General features: G+C 41.0%; 1 protein-coding gene across 1 annotated transcript in view; it reads left to right on the forward strand.

The window, feature by feature from the left end:
* The window catches only part of GRIN2B (glutamate receptor, ionotropic, N-methyl D-aspartate 2B), a 678,642-nt gene that overhangs the window by 188,466 nt on the left and 477,814 nt on the right, over positions 1-12,362 (forward strand). The gene's annotated exons all lie outside the window — the stretch shown is intronic.

Here is a 12,362-nt window from a genome sequence, read left to right on the forward strand (position 1 = left end):
AACCACCAAGTTAGAAGTTCAAACCCACCAGCTGCTCCTTGGAAACCCTAGACGACACACTTAACAACAACAACAACAATATACTTATAAACAGAGCCATGGTATGGTGCTATAGGATAAGTACTGGACTGCTAACCACCAAGTTAGAAGTTCAAACCCACCAGCTGCTCCTTGGAAACCCTATACAGGGTTGCTTTGAGTTGGAATAACACCTTCAAAACTTTAAAACACAGCATACTGTACTCTTTCTTGGTGGTTTTCACAAGTCTCTTTCCCCTCAACCTTTATTCTAATACCAAGTGCATGAATATGAAAAGATAAATCCTTTGAGGCAGGTAGCATCCCCTCTTACATAAATGTCAGAGGGAAGAGCTTCTTGCAAAGTTGTCCACGTTCATCACACATTTGAACATACACATTCAAATTACTTTTAATCCAGAGAACCAGTACTAGTGACTTTCCCCTGTGTTTAGATTTGGAGGCAGTGTTCTTAACCTTAATGATATATTCTAGAATCTTCTAAGGAGTTTCAAGCTATCTACAGCCCAACTCTGATGGGGATGCTGGACTCTTAACAGCTCTTCAGGTGATGACAGGCTGCAGTCAAGGTTGAGAACCACAGCTTTAAGTCTTCATATCGGTGTCTCCTGCCTTAATGTTAGATTAATTGTCATATGACATATTAATTGCTGTTATAAATTGGTGCTTATTAACCTTTCCCACAGAAAAAGTATTTGTGTTTGCTTTGGTTACATTTTACTTTAATGTCTGCTTATTTTTCCAGTTATTTCCCCTTGATTTATTAAATATTACTTCTTGCTTAGGTACAGAACTTCTCATAAATGTAATGTCTTTTGCAGTCTTTCATATATTAGGATGATTCATCTTGCCAAAGAACATTTATTGTCTTTTAATCACTTGGGGTTTAAAAAACTTTGCATTGTTATATCATGTTCAAAACTGCTTTTACTTTCAGACACAAAAGACATGCTGTGGTATTAATGATGTTTGTAAACACCTCAAAACTTCGCATGAACACCACATGTTGAAAACCACCACCTTGCAGTGGTTTGGCAGAGACCGAAATAGTCTTACATGATTACTATCGCCATCTGTTGGCGGTAGGCAGAGATGACTAACTTTTGGTTGGAGCTTCACTTTCAGTCTGGGAGAGGTCAAGGTGGAAGAAATAGGCGAAAGAACTCCAGTATCTTATGAGAAAGCTATTGCTAGATTCACATGGGCACAGGTACATATGTTAGAAATGAAGTGCTAGCAGACCTATCCCGTGTTAAGGGAAGTGGGATAAGCTTCTATAGAACAGCAAATATAGACTAGGACAAAACCCAAGGAGTTTTTATTCTTTGTTTTTTAACATCATTGTCTTTGTTGTTGTTGTTAAGTGCCATAGAGTCGGTTCCGACCCATAGAGACCCTGTACAGAGTTTTGAGGGTGTAAATCTTTACGGGAGTAGAAAGCCTCATCTTTCTCCCGCGGAGCGGCTGGTAGTTTCGAACCGCTGACCTTAAGGTTTGCAGCCCGATTCGTAACTACTACGCATCATTGTCTTTAGAAAATTATATTTCATCAGTAGCGTTTTGAGAGCACAAATTTTACTGACAGCATGCTGATATGGGTAAGAGCCAAATTATTGAATCGTATTTTTAGAGACGAGTACGTTCTTACTTGGAGAGCACAACGGGTAAAAATGTTTTGTTTGGTTTTGTTTCCTCACGTGGGCTATTATTGTACAGCCTATATTATTCTTTTCCCCCTCATAGAAAAGGTTATTGGTTAAATTGCTTGGTGGCTTTCTCTCAAGGTGTGTTTCTTAAATCAGCAACAATCTAACAATCCTTTGGTAAGATTCAAACTGTAGAGAGTTGTGAATCTTTTGTCCCCTGTCTCTTTAGTGCCTTGAAAGTATTTATGATATGCCAGACCTGAAGTGCCCTGGATGTGCTGTTTAATCCTTTTAACGGTATCCTAAGTGGTGCCGTTTATCTACATTTTACAGCTGGGGAAAATGAGGCCAGAGAAAGTAAGTAACTTATCCAAAATAATGGTGTTAGTAAGTGGCAGCCGGGACTTTAGCATCGTTTGCTGCCTCTCAAGAAAATGGTTAAGTTCCCACATTCCTTCCTATCCTCAACTCTCTCCTCAGCTATTTAGAATTGGGATGGTTACTATCTGAAAGCATTTTTGCCAGTGAAATATAGTGGAGAGTCCAAAAGAACGTCCAACATTTATGGACAACGGATTTTCTATTTTAAATGTAATAATCTTCACAGTAACCACACCGAAAACAAACAAAACTACCCACCAAAATAAAGAAGACGGGAAACAAAAAAGACTCGGGCAATCACAAAAACAAAAATGACACATAAAAGGAAAAGAAAATCTATTTAAAAAGAACTCAGCACTGAAAGTATAAAGCACAAAGAAGCCATTAATTTCACACACAAAAAGGTATAATAAAGCTATTTTATCACTTGATTTGTAATCAGAAAATATTGTTTGGGGCTTTGTTTTGCTTTGTTCCTGTGAGTCTGACTCGAGGAGAGAGTGAACAAAGCTATGTATGAATTAGTGCAGCATACAGATGTAGCGCTAATCCGTAGAAAACCCATTTCTTTTTCTTTCTAGGGGGAAAGAGAGGTTGAAGCCAGTAAGGTGGATCTTACTATAGGTCATAATAGTAAGAGTCCCTTCTAATCTCTTTTTCTTGTCCCTCCCCCCATTACTACTATACCCAAGTATCCCACCTTATCTTATTCTCTTCCCTTCCTAATAGTCTAAATAAATAGAATCTGACCTTCCTTTTATTGTAAAGTTTCATAATAAATGAATCCTTTTATTTATTATGAAACATTTCAGCAAGTTGTATCTGTACATTTCAGTGACATAAATTATGTTTCCTTAGTTGTGTAGCTATCACAAGACTCTATTTCCAATTAAAAAAAAAATCATCCTTGGCAGAAATTCAGTACCCCTGAAGCAATACTTCCCCAGTTTCCCTTCTCACTTGCCCCTGATAAACTTTGGTCTATGTGCTTTTGCCTATTCTAGATGGTTCGTATACATGGGATTGAACGACTTCTATGCTGTGTGAATGGTTTGTTTCCCTCAGCATTATGCTTTAAAGTTCATCTCTTTTGTGGCATGTATCAGAACTGAGTGATTTTTTTTTTTTTTTTTATGACTGAGGTATAGTATGCATATATCACATTTTGCTAAATTTATCTAGTGGTAGACACTTGAGTTTTGGACTGACTTATAACCAGTTGTTGTTGTTGTTGTTAAGTGCCGTCGAGTCGATTCCGACCCATAGCAACTCTGCATAGGGTTTCTGAGGAGCAGCTGGTGAGCTTGAACCACTGACCTTGTGGTTCAAACTGACTTTGCAGTTCAGTGCATTACCCCACAGTGCCACACCAGGACTCCAACCAGTAGTAGATTGTTGTTGTTGTTAAGTGCTGTCAAGTCGGTTCCGACCCATAGCGACCCTGTACAGGGTTTCCGAGGGTGTAAATCTTTACGGGAGTAGAAAGCCTCATCTGTCTCCCGCGGAGCGGCTGTTAGTCTCGAACCGCTGACCTTAAGGTTCGCAGCCCAATTCGTAACCACTACGCTACCAGAGCATCTCTAAAAGGAAGCAGCAGGAGGAAAATAACAGAAAAACTGGAGAGGTGGAGGCTCATTCCCAAGGAGCTAGAGACCCTGAATGAATCAGTGACTTTAGATAAGGGTAATCCCAAGGACAGCGAGTACTGGAACCACTGAGGGAGGGTCCCAAAGATAAAGAATTTGCATAAAGACAAATAAAAACACCTTCCCCTACACCATCTCAGACAAATGTGCCTTGGAGCAAGTTTAAAAGAAAAAAAGGCAGCTCAAATTTTGAGGAGAGGTTTTTTCCCTTCTTTTTTTAAAAAAATTGAAGCTTATTTTTCAGTACCATGACAATACATTATAAGCAAATGTTTTACAAAGTTAGATCTCAAACTTTGAATCTACTCATGAGGAAATAGGACAAAACATTTGAAATATCGATTCATGACAATACATTATAAGCAAATATTTTACAAAATTAGAACTCAAACTTAGAATCTGTCATGAGGCAATAGGATAAAACATTTGAAATTTTGACTCCTGTGGAAAATTCTAAGAATTATAGCTTCACTACCAAGGACCCTGCTGGTACAGTGGTGACGCGGTTGGTCCGTGATTTGAAACCACCGGCCACTCCACAGGATAATAATGTGAGTCCGCTGCTGTAAAGATTTATAGCCTTCGAAACCCTAGGGGCCAGTTCTCCTCTGTCCTATAGGGTCGCTATGAGTTGGAATCACCTCAAAGACAGTGCATTTGCCTTTAAGAGTTACAGTAATTATCTGAAAGGTGATGAATAAACCTTCCACTTTGCCACCCTCTACCACCAGCTGCTCCCAGGGATGCTGTGATTCGGAACTGACTCAATGGCACTTAACAACAACAGTAACTAGGAGATGGGCAATTGCCACTATATTTTTACTTAGGTACCTTTGTTGTGGTGGTGATTGGTTATGTGCTGTGGAGTCGGTTCTGACTCATAGAGACCTTGTATAGGGTTTCTGAGGCTGTAAATCTTTACGGGAGTAGAAAGCCTCATCTTTCTCCTGAGGAAAAGCTGGTAGTTTCGAACCGTTGATCTTGAGGTTAGCAGCCTGACTCATAACCACTACACTATCAGAGCTCCTTGTTGTAGTGGTACTGTATTTCAAATAAACACTAACTTACTAAGTGCCCTTGTGGAAGATGTCATTAGAGGGATGCTATTCCTTTGCTCATGAAGTTTATGATGTAGCAAAGACAGCGGGGTTACAAAGATTGTTTGACAAAAGTCAATGTGAGTTTAGTGGTCTAATAGCATGTGTTCACTTAGCACTCGACTGCTAACTGAAAGATTGGTTTGAAACCACCCAGTGGCTTTATGGGAGAAAGTCTTGGTGAACTGCTTCCATAAAGATTGTTGTTGTTATATGCCGTGGAGTCGGTTCCGACCCGTAGTGACCTGTAAAGGGTTTTTGAGGCTGTAAATCTTTAGAGGAGCAGAAAGCCTCATCTTTCTCCCACAGAACAGCTGGTAGTTTCGAACTGCTGACCCTGCGGCTTACAGCCTGATTTGTAACCACTATGCTACCAGAGCTCCTTCCATAAAAGATTATAGCTTAGAAAACCCTAAGGGGCAGTTCCATGTTGTCACATGTTGTCACATGTGATCACTGTAAGCTGGAAATTAACTCAATGGCACGTAACAACAACAATTCATGAATATATGAATTTTTCCAAAGAAAATACCTTATATCTTGTGTATCTTCTTGTAGGAAGAAGCATGGGAGCTGTTAACAGCTCAGAATTTGGAGTCAGCCAGAGCTGCTTTTAACTCTCGTTTCCTAGATGTGGGATCTGGACTTGACACTAACAACTTATTCTAAGCCTTGGTTTCCTTGCCTGTGTAATAAAATCAAACTCATTGCTACTAAATCAATTCCAACTCATAGTGAACCTTTAAGACAGGTTTGCAAGGCTGTAAATTTATGGAAGCAGACTGCCACATTTTTCTCTCACAGAGCAGCTGGTGGGTTTGGACTGTTAACATTTTTGGTTAGTGGCTGAGTACTTTAACCACTGTGCCACCAGCTTTTCTTGCCTGCATGCTGTTATTAAGTGCTGTTGAATCTGTTCCGACTCATAGTGACTCTACAGAATTTCAGAGGAGTAGCTGGTGGCTTTGAACTGCCAACCTTTTGTTTACAGTCCAGTACTTATCCTACAGTGCCACATCAGGAGTCCAGCATGTATATTAGGGATAATAATATATACATTACAGTGTCATTGTTGCTTTTAAGTGCTGTGGAGTAGGTTCCAACTCCTAATGACCTTGTATAGGGTTTCCAAGGAGCAGCTGATGGGTTTGAATTGCTGACTTTGTGGTTCAAAGTTCAGTGCAGGTCCTACAGCGCCACACTAGGAGCCCCATTATAGAGCTACTGAGAAGTCCTGGTGTGATCCCATAGGATAAGCACTCAACCTCAAGATCAGTTTGAACAGCAAAGTCAGCCTTTCAAACTTACTAGCCACTCCTCAGAAACCCTATGTAGGCTCGCTATGAGACGGAACTGAATCAACGGCACTTATGAGATAAAACATAAAAAGTGTCCAGCACAACATTTACCAAGTTAAACTGAAAGTTGTATGGAGCAGGTTGAAGAAAGGGAAATTTCATGATACAGGTAAAGAGAATCAGATTTAATAGCATCCAATTGTCGAGATTTTGAGAAGGAATTTGAAGCTTGGGGTGAGAGCCTTGGGCCTTCCCTAGTAGGGGAGGCAAGGCTTATCAGTGATATGGAAGCTGTTAAAACTAAAAAGGGCATGTTCAGTTAAAGAACACTGTAGCCAGGAAAGAACTGCTAGGCGCTAATCACAGAAGGTTGTTTAGAATAATAACGTTGTTGTTATTAAGTGCTGTTGAGTCGGTTCCAACGCATAGTGATCTAGTATAAGGTTTCTGAAGAGCGGCTGGTGAGCTTGAACCACCAACTTTGCGGTTCAAACTGACTATGCAGCCCAGCACATTAACCCACAGCACCACACCAGGACTCCTAGAATAGTAATGTTGTTGTTGTTAGGTGCCGTTGAGTCGGTTCCTACCCATAGCGACCCTGTATAGGGTTTCTGAGGAGCTTGAACCGCCAACCTTGAAGTTCAAATGGCTTTGTAGTCACACCACGACTTGAGAATAGTAATAGAGAACATTTAAAAATGTCTGCATTGCTTTTTGGCAGTTCTCTAGCTGAGCATAAAGACCTGTTTTCCTTTTCCTTCCTATAATTGTTTTTATTCTCTCTGAGATCCTGGATTTAGGATGCCTGCCTAAATCCAAATAATGAAGTAAAGCTAGATGTATTTCCATTTTCTTTCTAGGAGATCTCTCTGCTGATTTGTTGAAATCTTTCTTGGGTTTTCAGATTTTAGCTCAGAGAGTTTAAGTAACTAATCCAGAATTTCACAGCTCTCAATTAGCCATGAGTCTGGGATTCACATCCCAGAAATATTTAACTTGAAGCCCAGACTATTTCTATTATATTCTGTTATATGCTGCCTTAGATAACACTGAATTGAGAGTTACATTCCCAAACATCTCCAACTTTGAAGCAGTGGGCAAAAGGAAATCACCTAAGCTACATTATACTCAACTTAAGGTTTAGAAGATTTATTTTTTGTTTTCTTCCCTACACACTTCACTGTATTTTGAAGATACAGTGAAATAAAACATGAACAATTTTTGAGACATATTGTGCAATGCATAAGGAATGATGGGTAGGGAATGATGGTGTGAGAGGCGAATCTTTTGGATAGAAGGTTTGGAAAGAAAACAAAGGGGTTTTGAAATTAAAGTAGGATCACTGTACTGAAATCAATTCAAACCAATGTAGTTCTTTTCTCCTCTGCTCTAATTCTGACACAATGGCCCACATACATCATCCCTCTGATTCTAATCCTTAGAGCTAGGTCAGAACTCACAAATTAAAGGACGCAGGCTTCCAGACGGCCAAGCCTCCCTAAGATCTCAGGTGAGAGCAACAAGTTTAAAGTTCCTATGATCCCCTCACTTCTGATCTGATAGTTACAAATTTGGGATTCCCTCTAACCCCTCAAGGATACCTGCTGGCTTCTACTACTCCCTTGGGCTTGATAATTTGCTAGAATCCTCAGAGAACTCAGGAAAGCACTATTCTTAGGATTTCCGTTTCATTATAACAAACTGCTTACAAATGAAGAGATGTGTAAGTCCAGGTCTGGGAGGATAGGTGCTAGACCTGCTAGCTGCTACTCACTGAAAGTTGTTTAGAATAGTAATGTTGTTGTTGTTATTAAGTGTCATTGAGTTGGTTCCAAACCATAGAGACCTAGTATAGGGTTTCCTAGGAGCAGCTGGTGAGCTTGAACCTCTGACCTTGCCCAGCTTTCATGTCCTCATGTATTGCTGTCTATCACCAACCAGGAAGCCCATAGAGCTTCCATATACAAAGGTGCTTTTATTGGGGCTTCATTACTTAGCAAGTCCAAAGTGCATTGGATTCAGAAGAGGCTGTGGAATAAGAGATATCATTGCTGATGTCCAATGGATCTTGGCTAAAAGCAGAGAATACCAGAAGGATATTTACCTATGCTTTATTGACTACATGAAGGCTTTCAACTGTGTGGATCATGACAAGCTATGGACAACATTGAGAAGTATGAGTATTCCAGAACACTTAATTGTACTTCTGAGAAATCTGTACCTGGACCAAGAAGCAGTTGTTCGAACAGAGCATGGGAACACTGAATGTTTTAAAATTGGGAAAGGTGTGCGACAAGGTTGTGTTCTTTCACCATACTTGTTCAATCTGTATGCTGAGCAAATAATACGAGAAGCTGGGTTCTATGAAGAAAAACGTGGCGTCAGGATTGGAGGAAGACTCATTAACAACCTGCGATATGCCAATGATACAATCTTGCCTGCTGAAAGTGAAGAGGACTTGAAACATTTACTTATGAAGATCAAAGAGCACAGCCTTCGGTATGGGTTGCATCTCAATGTCAAGAAAACAAAAATCCTCACCACTGGACCAATAAACAACATTCTTATCAATGGAGAAAAGATTGAAGTTGCCAAAGACTTCATTCTTCTTGGATCAACTATCAACCCTCACAGAAGCAGCAGTCAAGAGATCAGACGACGTACTGCATTGGGCAAATCTGCTGTACAGGAACTTTTTAAAGTATTGAAGAGCAGAGAAGTCAGCTTGAGGGCTAAGGTGCACCTGACCCAGGCCATGGTATTTTCAATAACCTCATATGGATGCGAAAGCTGGACAGTGAGTAAGGAAGATCGTAAAAGAATTGATGCCTTTGAGTTGTGGTGTTGGAGGAGAATACTGAAAGTGCCATGGACTGCCAAAAGAACTAATAGATCTGTTTTGGAAGAAGTGCAGCCAGAGTGCTTCTTGGAGGCCAAGATGGCTAAGCTTCATCTCTCATACTTTGGACATACTGTCCAGAGGAACAGTCGCTGGAGAAGGATGTCATGCTGGGTAAGGTGGAGGGTCAGAGAAAAAGAGGAAGACCCCTAACGAGATGGATTGGCCAGGTGGCATCATTGATGGACTCAAGTGTGGCAGCAGTGGTCAGGTTGGCCCAGGATCGGACATTGTTTCGTTCTGCTGTTCATGGGGTCGCGATGAGTCGGTTCTGACTCGATGGCACCTGACAACAACAACAACAACATTACTTAGGCATGATTGATTGAACTTAACCTCCAGACCCCTCCCATAAAGTTGGGCTGATATCATAGTGTGGGTTTTTCTGGTCTGCCCTGTCCCACCCATGAAGTTCCTCATTTCCATAAATCCTAAGATGTGATGTAGAGGCCTCATCAAAGGTACTCCGATCACTAGGGAAATTCTTAGATTTTAGAAGCTATCTCTTAGAAATCAAGGCCAAAGACCAAATCCTGTGGGTTAAGTTAGATTCCTTATTCCACAATTGCACAAGAGGGCATATAGTTCAATCTTTAATGCTGCAATAATGAAGAAAGAAAGACATGTTCGATGAAGTGTCAGTCTAGAAATAGATGATCAAAGTGAAGTATAGTGGCTGAAACCTGCATCACTGCATTTTTCCTCATTAAAAGACACGGGGAAGTATTCTTAGTATGCAATCTGCTGCTATGATTCTTTTCTGAATTGCTTGGATGAGAATTAATTTTCTGTGCAGTTACATTTTGGAATCCACTTGGCACCTACTCTTCTTTGTCCCCATCTCTTCTCTTCCAATTATCTACCATTCTTTTCAATGGCAATGAAATTTGGAAAGAGTAGTTAAGCCAGCAGTCGTGTGTGTCACTGAAGAGACTATTACCTTCCAGTTGCTCTTTTGTGATTGCACACTCCTCATACTTTTTTCTATGTGTCTTCCCTAATTTCTGGTTTTTAGTATTTTTTAACTTGGTTTTAGTTGTCTGTCATATGGTTTCCTTGGGGTAAATACTTAAAGAGTAAACTGTGGTGTTATACCAGTTTTTGAATGAGAAGAGTTAAGACAAAGATGTGGAAAAGGCAACAGGGAAAAAGAGCTAGCCTGAGTATAGATTGTGTGCCAACTTTGTGCCAGAAATGGTATTAAGCATTTTAATTCTTACCAATCCTGTGAGGTAAGTAGTACTATATTGCTTCTGTAGACAAGGAAACCTTGGCCAAAGTCACAAAGCTAGAAAAATAGTGGGACTGGGATCTGAATCCAGGAATGTTTGACTTTAAAACCTTTGCTCTGTGCATACATTGAGGAAGTACGAAAAAAAAGTCAGGACGGACTTGTCTGCCTGGAATTCAACTTCAGTTTCTTCTCCCCCATGTCGTCCCCATCCATTAACTATACTTTAGGGATGGGTAGGCAGTTCTCTCTATGACATTGCGAATTTGGTGGTAATGTAGCCCTCAAGTCTGACTGGATTCAAATTGCGCTGCCTACTTCTGTGGAATATGTTTCTTGTTGGCCAACATACCCTCTCATTTAAAATTGGAGCTAGAATTCTCTTTAAACAGAGTGGTCAGCAGAAGTCCAGATATAGTTTTGTTGTTGTTTTTGTATGCTGTCAAGTCAGTTCTGACTCATAGCAATCCTATATAGAGTTTCTGGGAGTGGCTAGTGGGTTTCAACTGCCAACTTTGCTGTTACCACTCCAGTGTTTATTCTTCAGCTCCACACTGTGGTGGTGGTGGTTATGTCCCATGGAGTCAGTTCCAACTCATAGCGACCTTGCATGGGATATCCAAGACTGTAAATCTTTACAGGAGCAGAAAACCTCATCTTTCTCCTGCAGAACAGCGGATAGTTTCAAACTGCTGACCTTGAGGTTTGCAGCCTGACTTGTACCCACTATGCTACCAGCACAACACTAGGATATACTTTTGGTGCTTGGAAAACCGGAGAGTCTAGAAATTGCCAAAGCATATGCAGAAATAAAGGAACTTGGGGTTAGAACAAGATCCCTGGGTGGCATAAGGAGTTGGCTATTGGCTGCTAACCTAATGGTTGACAGTTCTAATCCACGAAGTGCCTCTGCAGAAGAAAGGCCTAGTGAATTGTTGCTATAAAGATTGTTGTTGTTGGTTGCTGTGGAGTTAATTTTGACTCACCTCATGTATGCAGAGTAGAACTGCTCCATAGGATTTTCAATGTTCTATCCATCCTGGTGTTGTGCTGTGAGTTAATATGCCAGACTTCAAAGCCATTTGAACTGCAAGGTTGGCGGTTCAAGCTCACCAGCTGCTCCTTGGAAACCCTATACAGGGTTGCTATGGGTCATAATAGACTCAGTGGCACTTAACAACAACAACATCCTTCTGGAAGTAGAATGATAGTCTTGTCTTTCAGGGACATCTGGGTAGGTTCAAACCACTAACCTTTTTGGCTAGTAGGTATGCATTTGTGCCACCCAAGGACTCTTCCATAAAAATTATAGCCAAGAGAACTCTATGGAACATAGTTCTACTCTAACACATGGGTCCCCTGAGTGAGTTGGGGTTACCTAGATAGCAGTGGGTTTAGCTTTGGTTTGGAGCTAGAAAGCATCCCATAAGCCTTCACTTTTTGTGTATACATCAAAAAAATGATGGCGTGTCTATAGGCGGTGGCAGCACATGGAGAGAATGTCGGCTTTGGAGCCAATAGACTGGAGCTCTGCTCCTCTCCAGCCACGTGACCTATTATGCTCTTGACTCTGAGCCTCAGGATCTCCATCTCTAAAATGGAGCCAAAAGTAATAACTAGTTTATGGCTCTAAAGTAATGTGTCCAGGGCTTGGTAGAGAGTAGGCCCTCCGTATATGCTATCTTGTATTTTCATGCATCAGACCTTACCTAAACCATTGAGGAAAATTCTGTTGTTGTTTGATACCATCGAGTCGGTACCAACTCATAGCGACCCTATGCACAGCAGAATGAAACACTGCCCGATCCTGGGCCAACCTCACTACTGTTGCCATGCTTGAGCCCATCGATGCACCCACTTGGCCAATCCATCTCGTTGTGGGTCTTCCTCTTTTTCTCTGACCCTCCACCTTACCAAACATGATATCCTTCTCCAGCAACTGGTCCCTCCTGACAATATATCTGAAGTATGAGAAATGAAGTGCTCCTGGCCTCCAAGGAGCACTCTGGCTGCTCTTCTTCCAGAACGGTTCTATTGGTTCTATTGGCAGCCCGTGGCACTTTCAATATTCTCCTCCAACACCATAACTCAAAGGCATCAGTTCTTCTACGGTCTACCTTAA

The sequence above is a fragment of the Chrysochloris asiatica genome, unplaced genomic scaffold (assembly GCF_000296735.1).
Source record: "Chrysochloris asiatica unplaced genomic scaffold, ChrAsi1.0 scaffold00086, whole genome shotgun sequence".
NCBI lineage: Eukaryota > Metazoa > Chordata > Mammalia > Afrosoricida > Chrysochloridae > Chrysochloris > Chrysochloris asiatica.